Here is an 18,090-nt window from a genome sequence, read left to right as displayed (position 1 = left end):
CCTGCATATTAATTGCTCCCGGCCTTTTATATGATACGAGTCAAAGTCCCCAAATTATCTTGACACCTGACAAGGATAGAGAAGAGTTGGGCTGTCCTGTTTTTCGAAGGCAGCCTTTCTCAACCTGTGGGTCCCCAGATGTTGTTGAACTACAACTCCCATCACCCCTAGCTAGCAAGGCCAGAGCTCAGGGATGATGGGAGTTGTAGTCCAACAACATCTGGGGACCATTTATGAAACTGGGTCAAGCCATCCGTCCACCCGTCCTAGGATTGTCTGCTCTCAGCTTGCACAACCTACAAACCGTCAAGGCCAACGCGACCCATCAAGAACACAAGGAGATGCCTTATACAGATTCAGACCCTTGCTCCATCTCACTCAGCGTGGTCTACACTGGCTCAGTTGGTAGAGCATAAGACTATTAATCTCAGGATTGTGGGTTCAAAGCCCACGTTGGGCAAAAGATCCCTGTATTTCAGGGGATTGGACTGGATGGACCTCATGGTCCCTTCCACCTCAACAATTCTATGATTCTGTGACTGGAGGCAGCACTCATAGTAGCATCGGAGGCCACCTGAAACTGAGTGAAGCCCTTGGTCCATCTAACATAGTATTGTGCCAGTTGGCACACCAAGGTTTCAGATGGCAGGTTTTGGTGTCCATTGGCCAGTTTACTATCATTCTGTATCCTAATGTAACATCTGGGCTCCTTTGTACACACACTGGCATAACCTGCTTTATCTCCAATCAAGCTGGCTTCTGTATTTTGCACTAGCAGCCCCATGGGGAGTGCATGGGTTCACCAGAACATCATCATCATCATCATAATAATAATAATAATAATAATAATAATAATTTATTTATTTATTTATTTATTTCCCATCCTCCCCAGCTGAAGCCGGGCTCAGAGCGGCTAACAACAGTAAAAATAACACAATTCATGTAAAATCACAATCAATTAATTGAAATACATTCTAAAATCAATTCATTCTAAAATCAATTCAGAATCAAATTAATGGCAACCATTGGGCTAGAGTTCTATGAGGATTACCAAAGGAGGGGGTCAGACTGTGCCTTGGCCAAAGGCCTGGCGGAACAGCTCTGTCTTGCAGGCCCTGCGGAAAGATGTCAAGACTCACAGAGCCCTGGTCTCTTAGGACAGAGCGTTCCACCAGATCGGGGCCATGGCCAAAAAAGCCCTGGCTCTGGTTGAGGCCAGCCTAACCTCCCTGTGGCCTGGGATCTCCAAGATGTTTTCCTCAACATGTGTCTCAATACCAGGATGTGCCTGTTCACGAATGGCTGAAGCTGTCCAGAGCTCTAGTGACACTCTGGAATTGGTGTATGTTGGTCAAGGACAACCTAGGTGCATTAAGACATGGGAGATACTGTGTTATTTGCCCTGATTATAATGCTAACACTTCTATTGTGTTTTCAAATGATCTTTAAAGCCCTAAACGGCCTCGGTCCAGTATACCTGAAGGATCGTCTCCACCCCCATCATCCAGCCCAGACACTGAGGTCCAGCGCAGAGGGCCTTCTAGCGGTTCCCTCACTGTGAGAAGTGAGGTTACAGGGAATCAGGCAGAGGGCCTTCGGTAGTGGCACCCACCCTGTGGAACACCCTCCCACCAGATGTCAAAGAAATAAACAACTGTCTGACTTTTAGAAGACATCTGAAGGCAGCCCTGTTTAGGGAAGTTTCATGTTTTACTGTGCTTTTAATATTCTGTTGGGAGCTGCCCAGAGTTGCTGGGGAAACCCAGCCAGATGGGCAGGGTATAAATATTATTATTATTATTATTATTATTATTATTATTATTATTATTATTAATTTCACACTGTGGCGGCGCCTGCTATCTTGTGGAACTGTGTTTTTTTTTTTACAGATATACTGTCTTGGATCACTAAATGTCATTCACACAGCAACAAAGCCACATGGTTTCTCCCCGATCCTTTCTGTTGCCTGGATAGCTCAGTTGGTTAGAGCGTGGTGCTGATCATGTCAAGGTTGCAGGTTCGATCCCTCTATGGGACAGCTGAATAGTCCTGCATTGCAGGGGGTTGGACCAGATGATTCTCAGGGTCCCTTCCAATTCTACAATTCTACGTTCTCCCATGATTCGTCCATAAAAGCAGCCGGAGAGAATGGCATGCTAGTCTATCGCCCCAAATTCCATTGCTTTACTCCCATGATTTTCTGAGTTAAGGGTGTTGCAAACTGTTTTGTTTTCTTTCTGGAAGCAATTAACGTGGAAATTAGCAGTAAACTTCCACTAGATTCCACTAGATTTTCTGGAAGTGGCTTTAACATTGTGCGAAAGCTCAGATTGAATGCAAAAGTGAACTACAGTATCGGGGTAACAGAATAAAGTGCTGTGTGAATTCAGGGGTAGTGGCTCTCTGGAGGTGCTCCTTGTCAAGTACAAGAATGGACAAGGCGTGGGCTTCTTGCGCTAATGCTGGCAAGTTCTATCTTTAAATTATCACTTTCAAAGAAGCCAGAAGCATTTCTACTTGGAATTCTAGGCAGTGATATCCCGAAACATATAAGAGAAATCTTTTTGTATGCAACAGCCGCTGCCTGGTTATTAATTGCATCGAACTGGAAAGGGGGGGAAGTACCAAAAGTAAGGGAATGGCAGAATAAAATATTAGACCATGCAGAAATGGCTCAATTGACAAATAGATTAAGGGGAAATACAAAACAATCATTCATGCAAAAATGGAATACGTTCAAGAAATACCTACAAAAATATAACAACGACATAACAACTACGGCAGTGTTTGAATGACCCTTGTGTAAATTAAATATTATTAAATAAGGAAAAATGGAACGATATGTTATAAGAAAGTACTACAAAATATAGTAAGAGCAAGGTAAGAAGTATAAGTACATTCAATGTTGTAAATGTAACTTACATCGGGTAATGACAGGAAGTCTGTTTTGATATAATTTAGTTTATTGGATTTTTACTTTGGATTTTTACTTTTACTTTGGTTTATTTTTGTTTAGTTAGAAAGTAGAAGAAAAGAGCATGTACAAGCACAAGTTTAAGTTTAACGGTATAATTATTTAAGGTTGTTATTACCATTGTTATCAGTTTCACCCTTTCTTTGTACAGCCATACCTCAGGTTACACACGCTTCAAGTTGCGTTTTTCAGGTTACGGATGCGCCAAAACCTGGTAGTACCGGAATGGGTTACTTCCGGGTTTCGGCAGTCGCGCATGCGCAGAAGCACTAAATCGCGCTTTGCACGTGTGCAGAAGTGCCAAATCGCACCCCGCGCGTGTGCAGACGTGCCGCTGCAGGTTGCGAACATGCATCCCGCACAGATCACGTTCACAACCGGAACGTCCACAGTACATGTATTTAAGATTGTGTATGGATGTCAATTCCCAGTAGTGATGTATGGAAGTGAGAGCTGGACCATAAAGAAGGCTGATCGCTGAAGAATTGATGCTTTTGAATTATGGTGCTGAAAGAGACTCTTGAGAGTCCCATGGACTGCAAGAAGATCAAACCTATCCAATTCTTAAGGAAATCAGCCCTGAGTGCTCACTGGAAGGACAGATCGTGAAACTGAGGCTCCAAGACTTTGGCCACCTCATGAGAAGAGAAAACTTCCTGGAAAAGACCCTGATGTTGGGAAAGATGGAGGGCGCAAGGAGAAGGGGACGACAGAGGATGAGATGGTTGGACAGTGTTCTCGAAGCTACCAGCATGAGTTTGACCAAACTGCGGGAGGCAGTGGAAGACAGGAGTGCCTGGCATGCTCTGGTCCATGGGGTCACGAAGAGTCGGACAAGACTAAATGACTAAACAACAACAACATGGATGTCAATTAATAATAATAAAATAAAAAAGAGGAAAAAACCTAGCAACCTCAAACTTTGAGAAAAGATTACGGGTTCTGCTCTCTCCCTGCCTTTCCCTTAGCAGAACCAAGGGATTATACCCATCGCCACTATCTCTCAACATTCATTCCAGTTCTTAAAGTGTGTGTGTGTGTGTGTGTGTGTGTGTGTGTGTGTGTGTTTTTAAGGTTCCCTGCTGGTGTTGCCTCCTTTCAAAATGGTGTGAGTCTCCCACCCTTTAATTGAAAAGCCCAGGAACAAACACCAGCCTTCATCTCTGTATGAGCCATTTTACAGTTGGTTTATTGTTCTGCCATGTCTCTCCCCTCCGTAAGTTGTTTGCTTGAAGTGGCATTTGAAAGACGGGCCAAACTGTTTGAAAATCAAGTGCGGCCGCCACCGCGGAGAAGGGGGGGTGGAGGAACGCCGCGTCTTCTTGAGAAAATTGATTCGATGGAAGGCATGTCTGGGAGGGAAAGTGAAAAGTTCACGTGTTTTAAAACTGTAGGGCAGAGTCTGAAAACATGAAAGGTTAATACAGCGAATGGAGAAGAGCAAAGAAATATAGAGTCGGTGACCTAATTCTAAGTAGATATCTTATACGGAGCAAATCAGATGGGGGAGTGAGGAGCATTTATTTCAACCCCCTTTTGTCGCACTCAGATGGCTCCACGTAAACCTTCCTTTTAATAGCTTATCTTCAATAGATTTAAAGCAATGATGGGAGGTGGAAGAGGGGAAGAGAGCCCTGCAGGAAAGGATGAGTGGGCCATTAACAGTTGTCCAAAGATTTTCTCCCAAAAGGATTTCAGGAAACCTGATCTACGCTACCGCTTTGTACTTTATCAATGAGCAGCTGTGATGTTCTGCGCAGGCTGTTTGAGTAAACAGATGTAAACCCACAGAACCCAGGTCCAAAGAGTGCACAGGAAATAGAGAATCATAGAACTGCAGAGTTGAAAGGGACCACGAGGGTCATCTAGTCCAACCACCCCCCCGAAATGCAGGCATCTTTTGTCCAATGTGAGGCTCGAACGCATGGCACTGAGATTAAAAGTCTCGTGCTGTACTCACTGAGCTATATTATCACAGAAGGAAGAAGCTATAGCACTAAACTGAACAAGCACATTGATGAGATTGAGGAGACAGGCATGGATTCAAGTTTTCATCACAAGAGGTGTGAAATATACTCAGAGTCGAGTGTGGATTTCATGCTCTTTATTCAGCTCATAGTAGTGAGGAATGGAAGTTCCCCCAGAATGTCTGCTTTATATACATTATTTACACAATGGGCCCCACGTGATTGGCTAATTCCGGGATTCTCCTGTAGGCCAATCAGGTTGCGGATTCACTTCCACCTGGAGTTGGATTGGGTGACTCCTGCGGACCAATCAGACTGCTGCATTCTGGATCCTATTGTTCTAGGACAAATCAGACTGCTGCATTTTGGATCCTATTCAACTCAGTACATAACAAGGTGTTTGGTCTTCTGTCTGGGGAAGTTCTCAGAATTTATTCATTTATTTAGAGCAGGCATAGGCAAACTCCAGCCCTCCAGATGTTTGGGACTACAGTTCCCATCACCCCTAGCTAACAGGACCAGTGGTCAGGGATGGTGGGAATTGTAGTCCCAAACTTCTGGAGGGCTGGAGTTTGCCTATGCCTGATTTAGAGCATTTGTGTGCCATTCTTTAGCCCGAAAAGCTGCCAAGGTGGATTACATGCAAGCAGTTGAAACATAGCAGTCTCTTCCTGCAGGATTACAGTCTTTTAAAAAAATGCAACACACAAGGAAAAAGGGAGAGGGAGGGAAGAGGAAAACAGCAAACCCAGGTGCCAGTTCTTAAACAGTACTTCTTATGATCAGCTGGCATATGAACAATAAAAAATGAAATCAAATAATAAGCAAGGCCCATTAAATTCCATAAGTTTTACCATTGAGTTAGATGTTCTTACTGGACTGTAAATAATATTGCGATGGGCGTGTCCTTGACTCCCCTAAATTCCCGAGTTCCAGATCCCCTTCCCTAATGTGAAAATAAAAGCTAAAACTGCTTTTTCCTTGATGGGGAATCCCCTGGCAGGATAAGCCATTAAGAAACGAAGACTGGCTATCAGTGAATCAAAGGCTGTGCTGGCTGCATATGGGGAATAGTTAGTGAAGACAGAATGGGGAGGAGATGTTTCAGAATTGCTGTGGGCCTGATGTAAACGAGTAGGGGGGAAATTGTCAGTTTTGTGAGCTTGAGAGGTGGGATCAGAATATGATGCGGGCAGGGAGAAAAGTCTTCACCAGGAGTGGGCGATGCAGAGCCATGGCTGAGGTCTTCTTTAAAAAAATCCAGTATAGTTGCACCTATGGGAGACAAAGGAGACCCTCTTGGGGTGTAATGCTAGGATTCCCCACCCCTAGACTCAGTTTGTATATATGTGTAAATAAACTATACAGTCGTACCTTGGAAATTGAGTGGAATCCATTCCGGAAGTCAATTCGACTTCCAAAATGTTCGGAAACCAAAGCGCGGCTTCTGATTGGCTGCAGGAAGCTTCTGCAGCCAATCAGAAGCCGTGCCGGACGTTTGGCTTCCGAAAATCGTTAGAAAACCACAACACTCATTTCTGGTTTTCGATCATCTGGGAGCCAAAACATACGAGTTCCAAGGTGTTCGGCAACCAAGGTACGACTGTATATCATAAAGACACCACAGTCTCTGATGTGCCTCATTCCCGAAAGGAAACACGAATCCTCCGTAATCGCAGGACCCCTAGAATCTCACATAGGAGATTGGGGTTCAGTGCAACAAAATAAGTATGCATGTGTAATCACAGGGATTTAGAAAGTCTCGAAGATTTGAAATATCACAAGAATGAGGCGGTTGCGGGTTTGGAAACTTTGAAATATTGTGAGTACAAAATTCGTATCTGTTATCTTAATGTATTCCTTCACTTCTCTCGTTTCTCCCCTTCTGTTGCCTTCAGGGGTCTCTCCCCCCAACCTGATCTGCTGCCTGCTATGGGGTATCAATGAAGCTCTATATGCTTCTCTTTCCTCTCCCCCCCCCACCTTCCCAGTTGATTTCCTCCACGCCGAAGCATCTGACTGCAATCTGTTTTCTGCCCTATCCAATTCATCTGGTTCTGCGCTGGGCTTTTTCAAACCACTGGCACATGTTGAGTCGCTGAAGCAAGAGTGTCAGCACATTGGCAGTGCCTAAATGTCAAGAGGAGGAGGTTTAATTTAAAAGGCATTCTGTGTCAGTTGGCTCCACTGCGTTGGGAAAGAGCTTGTTAGCAGGTGTTCTCTGCTACCACCACAGCCAGTGGGTGAACAGGAATGTCTTGAAGAGGGGGAGGAAGTCATCCCTCCCAATGTCCAGACTGTGCAAATTCTTCCAGAGCATCTGAAACAGAAGCTCCCCAGATGCAGTTGGCCGACAGCATGTCCATCAGCCGGGAATGATGGGAGTTATAGTCCCACAGCATCTGGAAGGCCACATGCTGACCTAGAATGTGTCCTCAACCACCTGAGATCAACAGCAAAATATGATAGTATCCATCATAAAGTGCAATTGACTTTTCAGCCTCTGAGAACATCTGGAATTCTGCTCCTCAAGGCCACCATGATGTCTAAGGAGGAATGTGGGATTCAAACAAGAGAATTTGTCCTAATCCATTGGGCAGCCAACAAGATGTCCTCCAGCTAGCATGGCCAAGGGTCAGGAATGATAGGAATTGTAGTCTAGCAATATATGGAGGGTGTCATGCTAGTTACCCCTATTCTAGTCCATCAAAAGGAAGAGACAGTCCATTATGATGGTGTCAAAGGTAAAGGTAAGGTAAAGGACACCTGGATGGTTAATTCCAGTCAAAGTCGACTATGGGGTTGTGGCGCTCATTCTGCTTTTAGGCCAAGGGAGCCAGCGTTTATCCACAAACAACTTTCCAGGTCATGTGGCCAGCATGACTAAACCGCTTCTGGCACAACGGAACACAGTGATAGAAACCAGAGCGCACGGAAATGCCATTTACCTTCCTGCCGCAGGAATACCTATTTGTCTACTTGCACTGGCATGCTTTCAAACTGCTAGGTTGGCAGGAGCTGGGACAGAGCAACGAGAGCTCACTTCATCGCGGGCATTTGAAACACCGACCTTCTGATTGGCAAACCCAAGAGGCTCACTGGTTTAGACCACAGTGCCCTCCATGTCCCTACCATAAAGAAGGCTGATCGCTGAAGAATTGATGCTTTTGAATTATCGTGCTGGAGGAGACTCTTGACAGGCCCATGGATGCAAGAAGATCAAACCAATCCATTCTGAAGGAAATCAGCCCTGAGTGCTCACTGGAAGGACAGATCCTGAAGCTGATGCTCCAATACTTTGGCCACCTCATGAGAAGAGAAAACTCCCTGGAAAAGACCCTGATGTTGGGAAGGATGGAGGGCACAAGGAGAAGGGGATGACAGAGGACGAGATGGTTGGACAGTGTTCTCGAAGCTACCAGCATGAGTTTGACCAAACTGCGGGAGGCAGTGGAAGACAGGAGTGCCTGGTGTGCTCTGGTCCATGGGGTCACAAAGAGTCAGACACGATTAAACGACTAAACAACAACAACAGACTTAACCAAACCATCCTGCATTTCATTCAAACCAAAAGGCATCAACAGTTACTAGCCACAGTGGCTGGCTTCTACCTCCACTGTCAGAGGGAGTATGACCCTTAAAACCTGCTGCTGGGAATCACAGGTGAGCAGAGTGCAGTTGTGCTCATGTATAGCTTGCAGGCTTCCCATGGGCACCTGTTCAACTCCTTCAAGATAAGGATCCTGGGGTAAATGGGCCATTGGTCTGATCCAGCAGGACTCTTCTTACGTTCTTAAGAATCTTGAACTGGATCTTGGCACCTTACAGTCTGCGCCACCAGCCTGTGGCCTTCTGCTTTGCTCTGTGTTGCACTGGGGTGCCCCCAAGACCACTGGCTAAAGATGGTACTGCGGTGATCCAATAACACAACAGGCCAGAACGCAATGGCAGGACGCAGCATGATTTATTTATTTCATTTATGGCTAGCTTCCCAGGAGAATCCTGAAGTGATTAACACCAAAAGCATCATCAGTAAAACAAACAAACAAACATAAAAGGTAAAGTTATCCCTGACATTAGGTCCAGTTGCGGACGACTCTGGGGTTGTTCCCTCTGTAGGCCGAGGGAACTGGCGTTTGTCCGCAGAAAGTTTTTTTGGGTCATGTGGCCAGCATGACTAAGCTGCTTCTGGTGAACCAGAGCAGTGCATGGAAATGCTGTTTACCTTCCTGCTGGAGTGGTACCTATTTATCTACTTGCACTTTGACGTGCTTTCGAACTGCTAGGTGGGCAGGAGCTGGGACCAAACAACAGGAGCTCACCCCATTGCGGGGAGTCGAACTGCCAACCTTCTGATCAGCAACCTCTAGGCTTTGTGGTTTAGACCACAGCACCACCTGCATCCCGTAAAAATAAACATACCAAGAAACAATTCTTAATCCAATGTAGATACAGACTAGGGTAAGAACCTCTACTCTTATAACTCTCATTCAGTCCCATGGCAGCAGTTGCAACTGAAGTGAAATGTTGCCTTCTGGCAAAGGGTGAAGGTTAAGCCAAAGGCTAATTACTGCTTATTGATTGAGGATCATTAACCAATAAACCAATAAATCATAGACCTCTTGATATTTCTCCTGAGTAAAGTGGGGAAGGGCTTAGCTGATGGGAACCTAACTGAGATCAGCACTTGGCTGCTAATCGATATACACAGTGTTATTTTTCTAGAAAAAGAGGTGCCAGAACTCTCCACGAACACCTCCTTCGTTCTCTTAGAATGGCAGTGGGGCCCACCTGAGAGGTGCCAGCCACAGCGGTGTGGTCCCAATGTCAGCCATCTTGAATGCCTGGATAGAGTTTAGGAATGTGCAGAATGCTGGAAACTGTCTTGGGAAAAGGGAGAAAAGTCTGGATCACAATTCTGAAACATCAAAACATTGGCTTGTTGTATTTCAGGAAAGGTTCTGCGGCAAGAGAATGGGGTAAAATCCCTCCCTCTTTTGCATTTCAGGTGGAACGTCCATGTTTTGGGGAGGCCGCATTCACACCATCTATTTTAAAGCACTATGATACCGCTTTAAACCATCATGGCTTTCCCCCCCAAAGAATTCTGGGAGCTGTAGTTTTTTGAGGGAGCAGAGACTTGTGAGGAGACTCCTGGTCCAATTAAAAGGATTTAATTTTCAGAGTTCCCTTTGAAGAGGGGTCGATTCCGAGAACTGTAACTCTGTGAGGGGTTTTAGGAGCCTGACCAGCAAGTGCCAAGGGGTTGGAGATAGAGTTTGGATTTGATATCCCGCTTTATCACTACCCTAAGGAGTCTCTAAGCAGCTAACAATTTCCTTTTCCTTCCTTCCCCACAGCAAACACTCTGTGAGGTGAGTGAGGCTGAGAGACTTCAGAGAAGTGTGACTAGCCCAACGTCACCCAGCAGCTGCATGTGGAAGAGTGGGGAATCGAACCCAGTTCACCAGATTACGAGTTCATCGCTCTGAACTACTACACCACACTGGCTCACCAGTGTTCATCATCTCACACTGGAGATGTTCCATCTGCCATGGCAGAGTAGTTCCAGGTGGGCACACAGAGAAATCACTCAAGTATCAAGCCAGTCGAACTGCCAACTATGTCCCTATCATGCGAGTGGATCCATAGAATGAAGACGATGACAGAACTCAAGCAATTTATGAAGCGGCTGAAAAACGAGATTGAAAAAACACATGCAGAGTTCCAGCGAAAACCAATGGACACTTGAAAGGCTGCCATGGGCTTTTAAAAATAGCAATCTTTATAAAAACTGCCAAGAGGCAAATAGCTACTAAAATACTATATAAATTTCTGGGTGAGGTGAGGCCAGGAAATTGCCACCTACTCAAAATAAATAGCTCTTTTGAGAGAGCCCATTTTAAACTTTAAAACTGGCCGGGGTTCCACTGGCAGCATAATGACTAGCACTTCAGAAAGAGAAGATTGTCAGGAGAATTATTTCCATTTCCGTGGAATTGTTCAATTCAGTACCCCTAGATCTTGATTTTCCTTTTGTTTTAGAAATGGAGAGAGATTTACGTACTTTAAAGAGGAGCTGTCTGCCCTCGGAGCCTATATCATTTGTGCGTATCTACCAAGAGGGCTGTGGGTGGTACAGGATCCGAATAATTAATTCCAGATACACCTTATGGACGTGATGCTGTTTCTCAGGTAAGCACCCTGGGATGCCAAGTGCTTTTGAATACGTGCTTTTGAATGGGAAGTGACTCTAAAAACATTTTGTGAAACAGCACAGGAGAGTTTGACATTGAAAGATGGAGTTGGGGGAGAGAGAGACCTGGCTGAGTGTAGCTAAGCCATTAGTAGCCACTGGAGTCATTCTTGGGCTCCCAGCTCACAATTCTGGTCATAGCTGTCAACTTACAGATTTACGGGATTTTACGAACACAGGTATGTTCAACTTCTGAGCCGCTCCAAGCCAAAAGCAGAAAGCCCAGCCAGCAGCCAAACAAAGCCTCAAGCGGTGGTTCCCACAGCGCAGCAACCCGGCAAAGGGGATGCAACAAGGAAAACCACCGTCACCTCTCCGCTGGGAAGCTCTGAGCAAAGGCGAGTCCCCAGGCAACGTGGCCAATTTGATCAGCACAAGGCATGCAAGCTCCACCACCCCCAGTCGTTCTTAGACTCCTTATTGGGTGAGCAATGCAGCCAAGCAACACAGTTGGAGCCTCCCTCCTCCCTGGCCGGCAGGGAGGGAGGGAGAGGAGCTGCTTCCTTTGAAATCCGGGAAATTTACAGGATATCATCAATCTGGGACAGCAGCAGGACACAGCACTGGGATAAGGGAGTTTCCCGCCAAATAAGGGACGGTTGACAGCTATGATTCTGGTTGATTTATTTTATTTTATTTATTGTGTTTCTTTTCCACTTTCCATTCAGTGAATCCTAAAGTGGCTTAGGTAAAGGTAAAGGGACCCCTGACCATTAGGTCCAGTTGTGGCCGACTCTGGGGTTGCGGTGCTCATCTCGCTTTATTGGCCAAGGGAGCCGGCGTACAGCTTCCGGGTCATGTGGCCAGCATGACTAAGCCACTTCTGGCGAAGCAGAGCAGCGCACGGAAATGCCGTTTACCTTCCCGTCGGAGCGGTACCTATTTATCTACTTGCACTTTGACGTGCTTTCAAACTGCTGGGTTGGCAGGAGCAAGGACCGAGCAACGTGAGCTCACCCTGTTGCAGGGATTAGAACCGCCAACCTTCCGATTGGCAAGCCCTAGGCTTACTGGTTTAGACCACAGCGCCAATAACAGTGGCTGGCCATTGTAAGGTCAGGACGCTGGACTAGATGGGTCATTGGCCTGATCTAGTTGGTTCCGCTTATGTTCTTATATCCTCTCTTTTCCCAGTTGGCCTTCCTCTGCATCCCCCCCCCCCACATCCGTTTGGTATAGGGATGGGGCAGAAATTCAATTTTGTTTCAAACCCATTCATTCTCAAACCAATAAACAGACCACAAAGCACAGCAATCCTTTGAAATTCACACTTCTCTGAATTTTGCGATGTCAGTTCTCCAACCAAATGATGTGTACAGAAATGAGTGCGTTAGGAGAAATAACACAAAAATATGTGCTATATTAAGGAAGGTTCCTTGCAGAAATTGGCATGTTGGTCAAAACTGCATATAAACATGCGTTTATTTTTTTTGCAATAAATTTTTATTAAATGGCATGGGAAGTTGAGAAAAGATAAATTGATTATGTATTGAAATTTATATGTCAAACTTTGGAAAATTTAATAAAAAATGATTGCAAAACAAACAAACGTGCTTATTAGGAGAATTTCACACTAAAGTGCTGGTGAATTTTCATGATGGTTTTTTTTTTAATTGAATTTTTTTATTACGGTCACAGACCAGTTCCGGCTCACTTACAATATCAGGAAAATCATAAAACACAACAGGAATGCATTGAATTGCAATTGGGTATAACAGAGACAATTCAGATATAGTGGCAGTTAAAATATATATTAAATCTTGATCACTAAAATATAACCTAAAATTGGTATTTATTTATTTTTAATGCTGTTATCCAACCAACTTGTTCTGTCAGTGTTAGGATCTTCATTTGCACAATAGAACCTCCTCCCCTCCTCCCCTATGTGCCCCCTAAATCTGTCCTGGGGGTTCCCCCAACCCTCCAGAACAAGTTTGGGAAGGGGGCAGGATGTGGGTGGGAAGAGGAGAGGAGGGGGGAGTTCTGCTGCCCAACTGAAAATCCTTGCACTGACAGAATAAGTTAGCTTGCTATGGCCCATTAATTCTCACATTGCTGCAGATATGAATTGAAGAAAGGAAAAATGAGAAACTGGGGGAAACTGAAATTGAGAGGGCCTGTGGTGCTTGTCAAAACTCAGACTGTAAGCACCTCGGAGCAGAGGTCTTCTTTTCTCTCTCGCTCTTAGCTTACACAGAATCATACACGGATGGCTCCATTCAAACAAACGATAAAATCACCACTTAATGGGTTGTTTCTGCTGCTTTTGTATCCATTGACTGTTGGAATTCCTTTTTTAAAAAATTGACCTAATGTGTGCACTGCCCTTGACGATGTACGCGTCGGTTTCCGTAAGGCTTCTCCTTCCAATTTCATTTCCTCCTGCCCCGCTTTTAATGGTTCCAGCCATCTGCTTCGTCTTGGCAGAGAATGTGAGACAAGCAAAACAAGAGACCATGATAGATCTATGTGCTTGAGGTCACCGTCGTCTGCAAAGCTAAATGATGTCGGTTGAAAGCATTAGCCAAGTTCTTCGAAATGAATTAACTAATGGGAAAGAGTGTAAATGGAGACATGATTTGGGACTCGGCTATGGGGAGGTCTTTCTGCAAAAGGCTTTCAACAGGAGAGACCTGAATCTGCTCCCAAACAGTGTGGACAGCCTCCTACTGGTGTCGAGAGAGAACTGCATGCATGCTTTAATAAACACGTTAATTAAAAGTGTAAAGTCCTATGAGCCCAAAATAGCCACCTGCACGGGAACCTGAGTGATCTCTTGTTCCGGCACCGTTAGTGATGTCGACAAAATTCACATTTCCTAGCTGCCATCTCATGGCTGGTGCTCGTTGGGACCGGTAAGGTGTAACGCAGGAGGCCAACAGTAGGTGGAACCAGAGTCAACGGCAGGAAGAGTCAACCAGTACTAGTTCAACGCCCATTTTCGTCCCTGCAAAGTTCTACAGTGGCGACACAGAGACGAAGGAAGAGGAAGCCAATAGGCAGTGCCACCCCCCGGTCCCATTTGCCCTAATGGGTGTGAATACTGTGGTACCTTGGGTTAAGTACTTAATTCATTCTGGAGGTCTGTTCTTAACCTAAAACTGTTCTTAACCTGAAGCACCATTTTAGCTAATGGGGCCTCCCACTGCTGCCATGCCACCGGAGCACGATTTCTGTTCTCATCCTGAAGCAAAGTTCTTAACCCGAGGTACTATTTCTGGGTTAGTGGAGTCTGTAACCTGAAGCATATGTAACCTGAAGCGTATGTAACCTGAAGTACCACTGTAGTAGCAATTGCCTCCAACATTTCTTCAGTACTTTGCAGTTTCTGGCCTTCCTGGTCTTGTTTGTTATCTATCTATCTATCATCTATCTATCTATCTATCATCTATCTATCTATCTATCTATCTATCTATCTATCTATCATCTATCTATCTATCTATCTATCTATCTATCTATCTATCTACCTATCATCTCATTTATATGCCCCCTTTTCCTCCTTAGAGCTCAAGGTGGTTTACATCACTCTCTCAGCCCTGTGAGGTAAGTTAGGCTGAGAGTCTGTGACTGCTCCCCAAGTTCACCTAGCGGGTCTCGTGGTCATGAAGGAATTTAAACCCCTGGCCTCCCACACCCTAGATCAGCGGTTCTCAACTTGTGGGTCCCCAGATGTTGTTGGATGACAACTCCCATCATCCCTGAGCTCTGGCCTTGCTAGCTAGGGGTGATGGGAGTTGTAGTTCAACAACATCTGGGGACCCACAGGTTGAGAAAGGCTGTCCTAGACTAACACTCTAGCCAATATACCATACTGGCCTCTTCCGAGGGCCTCCTTTTAATCATTTATTTATTTACTCACCAGGCAATTTCTTCTCTCCTTAATGGCCGCAGAAAGCTAGAGCCTCTCCCCCTCACCAAGATCAGTGGTTTAGACTGGGTTGTGAGGGAGAAATGGGGAACGCGCTCGGGCACCATCTCAGGTGTCATCCTTTCCAATGTGACCTTCAGGCTGGTCCTGAACTGGCTCCATCCACCTAGACTCCTGGACAAGAAGTGGGACTAGAGGACTTTCTTTTCCAGGTGAGACTTGCTTGACTTTCTGAGTAATGGTGAACAGGCTTTGGGGAATCAGCTTCCTCTCCTGTGGCAGTAAATAAGAGATCAAACAAAAGAAACATCTTACCAGTTAGACTTTTTTTAATAATCACAAAGAACACATCTACTAGAAATGGTGGTGCTCTCAATTAAGGCTCACTCCCCACCATTCTGTCCCTATTAATCTACGTCACTCCTACGTCTTGTAATCTGAGCCTATAGCCTCTGCTCTTTCTGTTCTAACACTTTCTGAGCTCTCCGTGTCTGTGGAGACGGTGTGTGTGTGTGTGTGTGTGTGTGTGTGCTGTCCAGAGACTGTGAATCTGTTAACTCTCTCTCTTCCAGTGTTTCTTCTGCTAGCTGTTTCCCATCCAGTATTTCCCAGCTTCTGTCTTCTGAACTATGCCCCTCTGCAAACCACTGTTCCAAATCTATACTGTCCTCCTGCTCCTGGGAAGATTCGGGATCAGAGGGAGGGGGTGGCTCCCAATATTCTTCCTCAGTGCTGCCCTCCTCAGCACTGTTCCTGACAAATGGCATATTCCTACATGGTTGGTCTTTGGCCTTGCCTCCCAGTTTGTCCTTTAGTCATGACTTCTAATTTGCTTTTTGACCCTTTTGGTCCATGCTACCAACTTTGCCCCACAGTTGCTGTATCCATCTCCTAGATTACCTCACACTGCTACTCCTAGACCAGCCTTGACACCTAGCCGGGACAGAGTACCGGAGGTTTCGATTCAGGAGCCACTCCAGTATAGGATTTTGATTCTATGGACTGTCTTGTGGAAGGAGTCCATAGATCATCTGAGCAACCTACAATCTAAATCCTCTATTCTTAGAGAGCATCATTATCCCATTCCCTTGTGCCCTGGCCTGGAAGGGTCAGCTTGAGGTGAAGAGATTCCCTTTGCCTTTCCAGCACTCTCTCTCCCCTTCAAGGTAGTTAGAATTTATGGCATGATAAATATCACCTTGCTTTAGGGAATGGACATAATTCGTACAAATTAGTGTCCCAGAGAGGAAAAGGTTAATGTTGAAACCATAGATACACGCAACGAAGACATTTCGTGTGTGTGTGTGTATGTGTGTGTGTGTGTGTGTGTGTGTAGAATATGAGAGAGGGGAAAGGTTTTCACTTATGGATGAGGGAAAATATTGAAGAGAAACCAATGGACTCAAGGAAAAGGAACGGTGGTATATCATGTTTTACGATGAAAAGGCCAAGCATTATGTGTTTCCTAGCCCACATAAAAGGGAAATAAATGGAGGCTTACAGATGTTTGAACAGACAACAAACCAATTCCACTAGGGATGGGCAGAGAAATTGGATTCAGTTCGAATTCATCCTGATTTGCCCTTTCCAAAACAATACACAAACCAAAACACAGCCATCTCTTGAAATTTGCACCTCTCCAAATTTTGCAACGCAGTTCTCCAGCCATGTAATGAGTAATATATATATAGACACATGTACAAACACTAGGATAAAGTGTGCATAAAAATGCATATATTCATGAAAATAACATACAAAACACATCATATTATTAATTTATTAATTGTTTTCAAAACCATTGTCTCAAGACAATTTACAAATAAGGTTATTAAAAACTGTTACAAACACAAATACATTTAAAACACGACTTAAATTCTAACAAGTAGACACACATGGCAAAAACCCATTAACCCAGCTAGGGGAACTGCTCTCTTAGGGGAAGCTGTTTTGAATATTTTAGCCAAGACAGAATACAAAACTGTGTATATTAAGATAAATTCCCACTAAAATGCTGGTGAGTTTTCATTTGGTCTTCTTTTTTTAATCGCAAGCTGATGTGGACATGCAGCAACTGAATGTAAAGTTACAAAAATGAGAAATTGTGATAAACCAAAATGGGTAGATTAGTCCCTCCCTAAATCTCACACAAGGGATGCAGGTGGTGCTGTGGTCTAAACCACTGAGCCTAGGACTTGCCGATCAGAAGGTCGGCGGTTCGAATCCCCGTGACGGAGTGAGCTCCCATTGTTTGGTCCCTGCTCCTGCCAACCTAGCAGTTCGAAAGCACGTCGAAGGTGCAAGTAGATAAATAGGTACCGCTCCGGCAGGAAGGTAAATGGCGTTTCCGTGTGCTGCTCTGGTTTCGCCAGAAGCGGTTTAGTCATGCTGGCCACATGACCCGGAAGCTGTACGCTGGCTCCCTCGGCCAGTAAAGCGAGATGAGTGCCGCAACCCCAGAGTTGTTCGCGACTGGACTTAACTGTCAGGGGTCCTTTACATTTTTAAGTGCTTTACATACTGATAGTAGCAACTGAAACTTGGTCCACCTGTAAACTGAATTGAAATTGTCCCCCATTTCTGTTTAGACTGTAAGCAAATGTACCAGTGTCATAGTTGGGGCTAACAGGCCCATTCCAAGTTCTCAGGCTGATGACTTTCCTAGTCCTTAAAATTGTGAGGATTATAACAAGGGATATTCCGCAAGCAGAGCCAGTGTGAGCCAGTGTGGTGTAGTGGTTAAGAGTGGTGGACTCATAATCTGGTGAACCGGGTTCGATTCCCCGCTCCTCCACATGCAGCTGCTGGGTGACCTTGGGCCAGTCACATTTCTCTGAAGACTCTCAGCCCCACTCACCTCACAGAGTGTTTGTTGTGGGGGAGGAAGGGAAAGGAGATTGTTAGCCGCTTTGAGACTCCTTAGGGTAGTGATAAAGTAGGATATCCAATCCAAACTTTTCTTCTTCAGAGCATGTGCTCTGCCACTGAGCTGAGAGCCCTCCCCAACATCCATTTTTCATATCAATAT

This window comes from Podarcis erhardii, assembly GCF_964252035.2.
Source record: "Podarcis erhardii genome assembly, chromosome: 11".
Classification (NCBI taxonomy): Eukaryota; Metazoa; Chordata; class Lepidosauria; order Squamata; family Lacertidae; genus Podarcis; species Podarcis erhardii.
The sequence above is the reverse complement of the archived record's forward strand: the minus strand, read 5'-3'. Positions refer to the sequence as shown.